The following is a 12,448-nucleotide window of genomic DNA, read 5'->3' on the forward strand; positions in this document are numbered from 1 at the left end:
GTGTGTGTGTGTGTGTGTGTGTGTGTGTGTGTGTGTGTGTGTGTGTGTGTGTGTGTGTGTGTGTTGCTTTTGATAAAGTCAAAATAATAGACCCATATACTGTATGCGTTTATTTTAGGTTTGAATGCTGCAATCTTAGGGAGAGAGAGAGAGAGAGAGAGAGAGAGAGAGAGAGAGAGAGAGAGAGAGAGAGAGAGAGAGATCAAGCGCTGAAAGCAGATTAAACGGTTCAACTGAAGTGCGTCTCTGTGAAACTCCATCGGACTAACCCGTTTTCATTTTATTTATTTACCGGCCCAATGACTGTTCGCAAGGCGATTGATAGTTCGTGAAAATGTTACTCTTCATGTAAGGTGAGTGATGGCACAGCATATAAATATTGTTCGCAAACGTTGTGATGTGAAGATGAAGGCGAGTCTCTGACTGGACGAGGAGAATTAGACAGATTAAAGGGAATTAACGTTAAGTGAATGACAGTTTCAATCGCTCTATCAGCGTTTATAGAGAAACTTGTGTATGTTTGATTGCATAACTGCAATACAAATAGGATTTTTTTTACAGATGCCTTTTTGTAGGCGCTTATTTGTTGTTCATGTCTGACCAAGAAAACTCGTTTTATTACTATAGGCTACATATAGTAGGCTAATAGCATTAACGTTACTATTTGTCTTTTTTAGTCGTCTGATACAGAGATTCAGCACCACAGGCAATATTATTACATTAGCCTATCTTCCTACAGCATTTCAGGGAATGCCAGATAACCTTGTTTATTTGAGTGAGAAATGAGTTCAGTGCTTCTTTTAAGAAATGGGGCTTGTAAAAAAAAAAAAAAATATATATATATATATATATATATACATATATATATATTAGTTACAGGAAGCAAAAAGGTGCACAAAGCCTAGTGTCTGGATGATTCAGGGAATTTGGCAGCTGACAGGCATCAGTACACAATAGCCTAGGTTTTGTCCAAGATCCACAGCACGTTTTCTAAAATTTCATTCATTTGATTGATGTAGGCTACTTGATTTATTTTTACCACTTTGTTGCAAACATTACACAACCCTGTTATAATAATAAAATTTTTATTGAAAACAAGGGCAGAAATCAGACAGGAGATCCGGCAGGCTTCAGAAAGGGCCATAATTCATTTATGCTGTTATTTTTAGGAGCAGCTGAATACTGTGAATTCTTGATGCCTTGTAATTGTAAACTTACCAAAACGGACCATGCTTAGATATCTGTCACTTATTTAAAACCTAATAATCTAGTGATGATATGCTCAATAAGACTAAATAATAGGCACATGCACATAAAATAATGCTTAAAACATCTGATGCAACTGTGATCTTTGCCCTATAACACACACTTCATAGCACATCTGTCTTTCAGGCATGAAGCAGCATTTGACAAGCCGCTAACAGTTGAAATTGGGGGATTTGTGCCAATATTCATTTAAGTGGCTCTTGGAGCGGGAGATCTCCAACAGGAACTGATCTGATTACGCATAAAAAAGACTGAAGCCCCCAGGGCAAATGACAGCTCCGGTTACAGACACCAAATGTAGCACACACATTTGTGCATGGAAAAAGAAAATCACACATCCATCCAAAGACACTGACTTTGTTCACAATTACCAATATTTGGCCTTACATTTTTATTTGGGGAGAGGTAGAGATATTTCCTGTTTCTATTTATATTCAATATTGATTTCATCAGAATTGACTGCGTATAATAAACCACAAGAATAAGTTTTGTGTATGCAAAAATATATACCAAATAAGCTAAAATTAAGAAGCTAAAGTTCAGCTAAATGTTTCCTTGTCCCTCATAATAAAAAGTAAAATAAGTCATATTCGTATGTCATATATTTACACAAATTTTTACAATTATTTATTTTTTCATTTTTCTGTTTCAATTAAATGCTGTTCTTTCAATTAATAGAATCCTGAAAATCTTGTATCAGGGTTTCCACAAAAATATTAAGCAGCGATTAACCGTTTTTGGCATTGATAATAATCAGAAATGTGGCACAAAATCAGAATTTTAGAATGATTTCTGAAGGATTATGTGACACTGAATACTGGAGTAACATTGGGCTGCTGAAATCTAGCTTTGCCATCACATATATGTAATTATAATTATAATTGTAATATTTCATAAAATTACTGTTTTGACGTATTTTATGATAAAATAAATTCAGCCTTGGTGAGCATAAGAGACTACTTTCAAAAACGATTGTAAACCTATTACATAATATCAAATGTCTTAGTAAGATGTTGGGCAACCATGATGCCTCTGGAACTACTGGAGGGATGGAATACCATTATTCCAAAGGATATTTCCTCATTTGGTGTTTTGATGATGGTGGCGGAGAGCGTTGTCTAGTGCAGGGGTTTTCAAACTGTGGGTCGAGACCCATTTGTGGGTCGCAGATTGGGAAGAGGTGGGTCGCACAGTCACTATTGGCTGCAGCGAAATTTACGCGCGCCGTTCTCCTTTTTCCAAAGCGCTATGGCGGTTGCGCTCCGGAGGCGTCTGTCGTTGCTAAGCGCAACCATCAGCTGCGCTCTCCGTTACAGCAAGGAAAACGCTTGCGGCATTCTGAAAAGTTGAGATGTTTTTATCTCGATGCGGCGCGGACGCGCTTGGAAAAAAACGAGCGCGTCGCACCGCGAGCTTCCATTATGAGCGCGCATACCGCGCGCCTACATTTGAATACGCGATATGTGAACAGGCCCTTAATCTGTCGTCTGTTCAACACAGCGCTGTTGTCTTTCAGATATGGTCTTCGTAAGAGTGCGTTGTTTGCATTCCCTCGCATGCATTTTGCTACCTACCAACACAAGGAAAATTTTTATGTAAAACGTATTTCACATGTACACACATGAGGACGAAAGTGTTTTCTGCGCTGAACAACGTGATGAGTTTAACAACACTTGTAGCAGAAATATTAGTATTGAAATTCTAGGTGATGGGCCTACTGTCAAATAAAATAATTTAGAAAATAAAATTGTTTGTTGTTATATCAAAACTTTGGTTAAGATTAAAATTACTTAATCTTTAATTTCTTCGTGTCTGGGTAAATTAGTTGAGGCAGCAGACAAGAACTACTCGGTATTCTTCACTTTATTTCAACAGCAATTAGGCTGCTATTTTAATTCTACATTATTTTGATAAGTACCATAAGTTTGTATTGCAATTAAACTTGTATATCTTTCATACTATGACAAGGAGAAAACTGCTCTGAAGAGATCTAACGCCTTCCCCACCCCACATTCATGCTTTTTAAAAATCATTTTGGTGGGTCTTGAGATAGATTATTCTTGTCTAGGTGGGTCCTGGAATGGAAAAGTTTGGGAACCCCTGGTCTAGTGCATCAGGTTGAGATTTGGTTACTGAGCAATGTGATTCACATAATTGTTTACTCGTCAAACCATTCAGTGACCCCTTGCGGCCTATGGATGGGGGCATTGTTATCCTGAAAGAGACCACTCCCATTAAAATAGATATGTTTCATCGTAGGATGAAAGGTGATTGCTCAGAACAGCTTTGTATTGATTTGCAGTGACCCTTCCCTCAATGGGTTCAGTCAGTCCTACACAAGCCCAGTAAAATGCATATCATAGTCCATGAACTTTCTTTTAATTTATTGCTCGTCTGTATATTGGTTGCTTATGCACTCTAAAAAAAGATGGTTCTTTAAAGGTTCTTTACACGTAGTAACAGTTCTATTTAGAACCGTAACGTCCTGAAGAACCTTTTATAAGTTGAAATGGTTCTTCTTTGTGTTAGAGTTTAGGGTTTTTTATTCCCGCCTTTTTGTTTTTCAAATCTGTAACTGTCAAAGCCTCCTCATTACTGATTTTCTGGAGCTCAGCAATACAACTACAGTGACTACACAGACTGTCAACATACTCTCAACAGGTAAATTAATTCTTTCTTAAAATGTCTATAATTTATAACTTTAATTGTAACAATCATTTCCTAACAATCATGTCTTTTGCTTTTTATAGTTTAACAGAACATGCAAGTGTGAGCAGCTCTGTTCAGTTATGGATACTCATCTTCTCTTCTCCACGAAGTAAGTAACAGATATATGGAATGTATAATCCATATTGTTTGATTTTTCTTAAACATACCCAGTCACATAAAAAAAAAAACATTAAAGCTATCTCAGGACTTTCTATCACTTTTTCCTTTTAACATGGCAAAGGGATCATACTTTACCTTTTTCTTTTGCTAATTTTGGCCCTCATGAACATAAGTTAATTGTTTTTACATAATCAAATGGAAGAGACACAATGTAACTAAACTCAATTGTGTATTTCAGATGCTGTCACGTATGGAAACTGCCACTCAGAATACACAGATAATGAAGGACGTAAAGACATCATAAGGGATTGTGAAGATATTTCACTGGAACATGGTCTTCATTACATCTATATGTGTTCAATGTCAGTTGTTATTTATTAATGTATTCAGCTAACAACTGTTGTTAGAGCCGTCATTTTTGCTACAATCTGCCAAGTCAATAAAAAATAAAAGTACCTAATTGACACAACATCCTGTTTAAAAAAAAAAAAAAAAGTAAAACCCAAATAGAGGCAACAAGATATAAGAGCAGGCAGAAAGAGGACTAAAAAACAATTTTTTCATAATTTATAAAAAATAATAGTAATAATAGTAATATTGATTATATGAAGCTACTAATATACTACTATTAATGAAAATAAATATAGTTAACAAGGTTATTTATAACACCATTAAGGTCCTATAGTACTTTCAAAGCATGGCTATTTATGGAACCTTATAAAAAGGGTTCTATTTAGCACCAAAAAGGGTTCTGCTATTGTTACAAGCCGAAGAACCCTAATTTGGTACTGTTTAGAACCATTTTTCTTAAGAGTGTATATATAAGACTTGCTATCAAAGTATATAAATACATTGCCATGAAACTATACAAATTAATTATGGGCTTCAAATGCAACACTTTGTTGTATAAATTATGTATGCTCTATCCACCAAGCAATCATAGAGTTTAGTTAGCCCTTTATGCTGATGTCAATATAGTGAACTTAGATTGCAGTATGTTTTTCCTACTAACAATTTCTCTCAATTTTCATTGATATGTACAAAATAGGAAATGCTTCAGGAAATGCTTACATTTAATGCATATAGCTAGTCCAATAGACAAGCTTAACAATCTTACTTACATACATACTATTTTTTAGTTGTAAAAAATCTCTTAATACATCATAATTAAGAAAAAAGCCTCATGAAAACAAGGAAAGTATTAAAAATGAAACCTTATTAAGTAGTTTGGCATAATTTTTATTAATTATTATTGGTAAAATATTATTCCCAAAAAAATGCAAAAGAAAACATAAAAGAAAAAATGATATCATAGAGAGGTCCCCTGCAGACCCTCATGACTGTCTGTCTGTCACAATTATGTTCTGTTAGTTTCACTTTCATGGACTTGGCTGAATGTGAAATCGCCCCCTAAACCCTCATTCACTATTCACTATTCCCTACGTTAGTCCAAAAATACTGGTCATTTGAAGGAGTGAATGAAAAGGAGTGAGCAGATTCGGACAGCCATTGAGATTGTACACTCATTATTGCGGTGCAATGTGGGATTCAGTCTTGGTTTGTTTATCGAGTTTCTTGTTTTCTTTGTTCAAGTTTCTCGCCATGCGTTAGTTTCCATGGACTCTTATTCAATCATCACAGCTGTTCGTTACTTTTTCATCACCTTTGTGTATTTAAGTTCCTCTGTGTGCACTCTTCATTTGTCCAGTATTGTTTGTGTCGTTACATGCTGTACGTTGCCTCTCGGTATTGGATTACTTGAGTTTGTTTTAATAATAGATACTATCTTCATCTGGACTAAAACATGACACTGTCAAGGTCAATAAGTCTCTTAGAATATTCCATAATTTGACTTTTTATGAGAAGGCAATTTTAGTCCATTGTAAAAAAATATCATCTGCTGCAACCCCCCAAAAACCTAATGATATTTATGAATTAATACTTTGTGATATTTGTAAAAACAAAAAAAACAAAAGTTTTACCTTTGATTGAGATGATGATTAAGATTTGTACATTCACATGTAGATTTGTTTTCTACTTGATGGTTGCACCACATGACATTTTTATTTCATTAAATATTAAAAAATGTAATTTTCTTGATACTGGAACAAAAGTTTTTTAAAACTTTATGAAACCAAAATAACTATGAAGAGAACATTTATAAAAACGACTCGGTTACTAACGTAACCTCGGTTCCCTGAGAGGAGGGAACGAGTATTGCGTAAGTAGCTTACGCTATGGGAAAACTCCTTTTCTCGAGAGTATTGAAGTCTTTATGTAAAACGCATTGCAGCTGCACAGCTGACAGCAATGAACGAAGGCAGCTCGGTCATTGGCTGTGCTGCGGCAACTTGCTCGAACCAATGACGGGGCGACTCTGAATGCGCGACCAATGAGCGCGCTTCGCGCCCGCGCGCGTCAGAGCCCGCCAAGATGGGCGTGGCCAAGAGCTATATATTGGGCGCCCCGTCATGAGAGTTCTTTAGGTTAAAACGACTGAAGCGAACTAACCAAGCACAAGCACGGCAGCTTACGCAATACTCGTTCCCTCCTCTCAGGGAACCGAGGTTACGTTAGTAACCGAGTCGTTCCCTTTCGAGAGGTCTCTCCTATTGCGTAAGTAGCTTACGCTATGGGAACACCATGCAAAACGCCGTGCGTGCTGAACTTCGCCTTATGATAGCCAGAGGCAGGTGCCTGAGCTAAAAAAGCAAAGTTATCATCCAACTAGCCGGCAGGGGCGAGCTTTATATGTGGGAAAGAATACAGAGCGGCTAGAAGGCGCTCAGTGTGACACAAGCACATACATAATCTAGATACGAACTCGTAGTTCAACTAGCATCATGCTGATAGTACATTGGAATGCAGTGTCGGGACCTGTAGGTTGTAGAACCTGATAAATGTGGACGGTGAGGCCCAGCCTGCCGCCGCACAAATATCCTCGATCGGTATCCCGCTCGACCATGCCCAGGAAGAAGCCACACTCCTGGTGGAGTGTGCTTTGACTCCCCAGGGGCATTGAAGTCCCTTAGCTTCATAAGCCAGCGCTATAGCTTCAACTATCCAGTGAGAGATTCTCTGCTTTGAAACGGCGGAACCTTTCGTACGGCCGCCAAAGCATACAAACAGTTGTTCTGTCTGTCTGAATAGGGCAGAACGCTCCAAATACACTCTGAGAGCCCTAACGGGGCAGAGTAGATTAGCGTCGTGCTCGTCTGCTGGGGACGATAGCGCAGTTAGGGAGATAACCTGTGCTCTGAAGGGAGTGGTGAGCACTTTAGGAATATACCCATGTTTCGGTCTAAGGACGACCCTGCAGTCGTTAGGTCCGAATTCTAGGCAGGCAGCGCTTGTCGAAAGCGCGTGCAGGTCGCCCACTCTCTTGACCGAGGCGAGTGCCAGCAAGAGCGCAGTCTTGAGCGAGAGCTGTTTAAGGTGCACGGTTCGGAGTGGTTCGAACGGAGGCCCTTTAAGAGCGTCTAGGACAGTAGCTAGGTCCCAGATCGGCACTGAGGGGGGGCGTGAAGGGTTCATCCTCCTAGCGCCCCTTAGGAAACGAATAATTAGGTCGTTTCTTCCCAATGGACGTTCCATTACAGGGTCGTGTGATGCTGTGATGGCCGCCACATATACTTTGAGCGTGGAGGGGGCGCGGCCCGCCTCCAGAAGCCCTTGTAGAAAAGCGAGTACGTTCGTAATCTCGCATGTTTCAGGGTTCAGGCCCTTGGCATTACACCAGACACTGAACACTTTCCATTTCTGGGCATATAAGCGTCTCGTGGAGGGCGCCCGCGCCTCAGCGATGGTTTTTAGTGCTCCGCTCGTGAGGTTCCTGGGAACCCGTTGAGGGGCCATGCATGAAGGGCCCACAGATCGGGGCGGGGATGAAATATCATCCCGTTGGCCTGACTGAGGAGGTCTGGCCTCAGTGGAATCGGCCGTGGTGCAGATTGCATTTGCATCAGATCTGGAAACCATGTTTGGTTCTTCCAGAGTGGGGCTATCAGCAGCACTGCGTTTTTCTCCTCTCTGACCCGACTGATGACCTGCGGTAGCATCGCGATCGGGGGAAAGGCATATAAGGGACGGCTCGGCCAGCTCTGGGCGAGCGCATCCATGCTTTTCGTGAAGAAAAGAGGGCAGTGCGCGTTCTCCTTGGAGGCGAAGAGGTCGATCTCCGCTTTGCCAAAGGTTTTCCATAACCAGTGAATCGTCAGCGGGTTGAGAGCCCATTCTCCTGGGAGAATTTTGTCTCTGGATAGCATGTCCGCCCCCTGGTTCAGGGCACCTGGCACATGCGCTGCTCTCAGCGAGCGCAAGTTGTGCTGGGACCATAAAATGAGTCTCCTGGCCATTGAATGCATGGAGCTCGACCTGAGTCCACCCTGGCGATTTATGTACGATACTACCGTCATGTTGTCCGTTCGGACCAAGACGTGTTCGTTTCTCAGCTGTGGGAGCAGGGCTCTGAGAGCCAAAGCGACCGCTTTCATTTCCAGACAGTTTATGTGTAGGCGCTTCTCCGGGTTTGACCAAAAGCCGGAGACAGGCCTGCCCTCGTAAAGGGCCCCCCAACCTATTTTGGAGGCATCTGTCGTTATCATCTTTCTCCTTGTGTTCACACCCAGACTCACGCCTGACTGGTACCAGTCGGCGGCTTTCCAGTGCGTCAGGGCTTTTATACAGCCGTGGTTCGCTCTGATTAAAAGGTGGCCCGAACGCCACGCGTGAGTAGGGACGCGGCTCTTGAGCCAGCGTTGGAGAGGGCGCATATGCAACAATCCTAGCTGGAGTACGGCCGATGCTGAGGCCATGAGACCGAGCATCCTCTGAAACCGCTTGACGGGGGCGAGCGCGCCCGCCCTGAATGATGTTGCAAGGCGCCGGATGGTGAGCGCGCGCTCTGATGAGAGACGCGCTGTCATTTGCATCGAGTCTAGAACTATTCCCAGGAAAGAAATCCTCTGGCTGGGAGATAGTATGCTTTTTGCAAAATTGATTCTTAGACCCAGGCATTCTAAATGGCTGATAATCCAAGATCTGTGTGTTATTAACTGACTCTCTAATTGTGCTAGAATCAGCCAATCGTCGAGATAATTCAGTATTCGCACTCCCCTTCGCCTTAGGGGGGAAAGTGCTGCATCCATACATTTCGTGAATGTACGGGGAGCCAGGGACAGGCCGAACGGAAGTACTGTGTACTGGTACGACTGTCCCTCGAAAGCGAATCTCAGAAACGGCCTGTGATGAGGCGCTATTGGAATGTGAAAGTAAGCATCTTTCAGATCCACTGAGAGAAACCAATCTCCTGGGCGTACTTGCGCGAGGATATGCTTGGTTGTTAACATTCTGAACGAGCGAATCATTAGTGCTTTGTTCAGGTGTCTGAGATCTAGGATGGGGCGGAGACCGCCATCCTTTTTCGGGACGAGAAAATAGCGGCTGTAAAAACCTGCCTCGCTCAGAGAGGGGGGAACAGTTTCCACAGCGCCCTTTTCTATTAGTTTGCGCACCTCGGTGCGTAGAACATGTGAGCACTCTTTTCTCACTTTCGTCTCGACCACAGTCGTAAAACGTGGTGGTCCGCGAGCGAACTGGAGCGAGTATCCGTGCTTTACTATATTCAATACCCATTTCGGCATATCTGGAATATTTTCCCATGCCGCTGCGTGTACAGATATGGGCCGAATACAGGCTAGGGGCGGGCCGCTGTGACGCAGGGCCCCGGCCAGCGAATCGCCTGAGCTCATAGCTCTCAGAGGCGCGGGCGCGCGCTGAGCAGCTGAGTGAATGGGCGCGTGTGTGATTACAGCAGCGCGCGCTGTGTCTGTAAAACTCGCAGCCTGGGCTGGGGTTGTGTTTGACACTGTAAGGACAGTGTTTATAAGTGGGGGTGCATAAACAGTGGTAGGCACACGCGTCACTTTTATAATGTTTCCCGCTTTTACTGGGGATGAATTTATAACTGTGTGAACAGTGCTTGTGTGTAGTGGTGCGTACATGACCGTAGGCACGTGATCTACATTCATGGGGTGCGCAGCTTGAGCTGGGAATGAATTTGGCACTGTTTTGACAGTATCTGGGAATGCACACTTTGTGGACATGTGAACCCTTAGTGACACAGGCAGAAAAAGACTCTTTTTGTGTTTTCTGTGCGTCGCCGTAAAAACGGCGTTTGTTTGCAGGTGAGCGAGCTCTGTGACTGGCCCATTGACTGCTGTATGAACATATCCAGCCGCCTGTAAGGGGACTGGGTAATGCTTGAGCTTTTGCAGAGAGAGTGGTCCGGCTTTTGCGAGACACGCACTCTCTCTTTTCATTCTTGTGGCTAGGACGGCTTTCGAGGCTCGGGGTTCAGCACAATCTTGGGCCGAGGACCCCGTCGCTCAGAAGGCAGCTTGCGGTTGTGAGAGCGCGAGCGGCGTCGAGCGTCAGCCTGAGGCGCGGGCTGAGAGGCGGTGGGGGCTGTTCTAGCCCGCTGCGGCTGCGGCGGCCTCTGTCTGCTCTGCGATGAGCTGGAGCGCTTGGGCAGGAAATGCCGCATAGCTTGTGAAGCATTCTGGGCCTCAGTGAAGCGTTCGGTGAAACCCTTAACCGCCGGTCCAAACAGCCCGCTGGTGGAGATAGGCGCGTCGAGAAATGGCGCCTTATCCGCGTCCTTCATCTCAGTCAGAGTCAACCACAGATGGCGCTCGAGAACAGTCAAATTAGCCATGGCACGGCCGATAGACTGGGCGGTGGCCTTCGTGGCTCGCAGGGCTATGTCAGTCGCGCTGCGTAGGTCCTTAAAGGCTTCGGGTTCGGGGCCAGACTCGTCCATAGAGCGGAGAAGCTTGGCTTGGAACACTTGAAGTACCGACATAGAGTGAAGCGCTGATGCAGCTTGGCCGGCGGCGGCGGAGGCGCGACTGGCGAGAGCTGAAGTAGTGCGGCAGGGCTTCGAGGGGTGGGAAGCTTTGGCTTTCCATCCGGTGGTGGAGGGCGGGCAGAGATGATTGGCCACGGCCTCCTCGATGGGCGGTGTTCCCTCGTAGCCTCTTTCCTTCGCGCCGTCCACAGAGGAGAGCGAGGAAGAAAAAGAAGGCTTTAGGCGCGCAGAGTGGGGGGCTTTCCACGACTTGGTGAGTTCGTCGTGAACTTCCGGGAAGAAGGGAGAAGGCCTTTGCCGAGGGGCCTGCTGGCGCCCCTGCAGAAACCACTCATCCAGTCGGCTCCGGGTTGGTTCTTCGGGAGAAGACCAATCGAGCCCGAGGTCTTCCACGGCCTTAGAGAGAACGCGGATAATCTCGCTATCCATGGTGGAGCCCCCGCTCGCGCTATCTAGCGTCGACGGGGCGGGGTCGAGAGTGGAGCCCGGCCAGTCGTCCGATGCAGCGTCGATTGACAAGCTGTCATCCATTCCCCTGTCGTCCTCGGACGCGCCGAAAGTCACAAGGCCCACCGCTCTGCTAGAGGGGTGTGGGTCCGGCTGGGTGAACTGAACCGGCGGTGGGGAAGGCAAGAGCGGCGGTGAAGCACGCGGAGACTGGCTCGGCGTGACGTCACTGAGCTCAGGTTCAGGAAGCCTCTGTGAGCGGCGCTTTTTCTTAGTGCGCGGCTCGAACAGAGGGATGGCGGCGATGGGCTCGCTCACGGCGAAAGCGGCGAGGCGAGCCCGCAGTGCGGAGAGACCCAGGTCGTCACATTCGGGGCATCCGCCCTTGGTCAAAGCAGCTTCTGCGTGGTCCCGGCCCAGGCAGCGAGCGCAGATGATGTGACGATCCCCGTCCGGGAGAAGGTCTCTGCACGACGCGCAGGAAGGCATTTGAAACAACGCCTTGGAAAATTTGCTCTTTTACAAGTGTCGCAGAGCGAACAGATGTAAATACTTGCGTGAGCAGTACGCCGGATGGCTCAGTAGGATCGCGTTAGAAGGCGGCTGAAGGTGCCGACGTCCTCGTAGCAAATCCCGCTGGTATGCTTTTCGACGGAGAAGCTTCAATAATCCGGAGGATCCAGCGAAGAAGGTGTTCGCTGAAGGAGATTAAATCTAAAGAACTCTCATGACGGGGCGCCCAATATATAGCTCTTGGCCACGCCCATCTTGGCGGGCTCTGACGCGCGCGGGCGCGAAGCGCGCTCATTGGTCGCGCATTCAGAGTCGCCCCGTCATTGGTTCGAGCAAGTTGCCGCAGCACAGCCAATGACCGAGCTGCCTTCGTTCATTGCTGTCAGCTGTGCAGCTGCAATGCGTTTTACATAAAGACTTCAATATTCTCGAGAAAAGGAGTTTTCCCATAGCGTAAGCTACTTACGCAATAGGAGAGACCTCTCGAAAGGGAACTTAAATTTGGTACAATCTTAAAAAAAAGAT

General features: G+C 45.1%; 1 protein-coding gene across 1 annotated transcript in view; it reads left to right on the forward strand.

Annotated features, from left to right (window-relative positions):
• Nucleotides 1–19: 19 nt before the first annotated feature.
• frmpd1a (FERM and PDZ domain containing 1a) overlaps nt 20–12,448 on the forward strand; it is a 50,350-nt gene continuing 37,921 nt past the window's right edge. Inside the window, exon 1 of the mRNA XM_077204038.1 lies at nt 20–353. The gene's annotated coding sequence lies outside the window, so the exon portion shown is untranslated. The remainder of the gene's footprint in view (nt 354–12,448) is intronic.

Source organism: Siphateles boraxobius, unplaced genomic scaffold (genome assembly GCF_051911475.1).
Source record: "Siphateles boraxobius isolate OS27281-9 unplaced genomic scaffold, OSU_SipBor_1 119, whole genome shotgun sequence".
Lineage (NCBI taxonomy): Eukaryota > Metazoa > Chordata > Actinopteri > Cypriniformes > Leuciscidae > Siphateles > Siphateles boraxobius.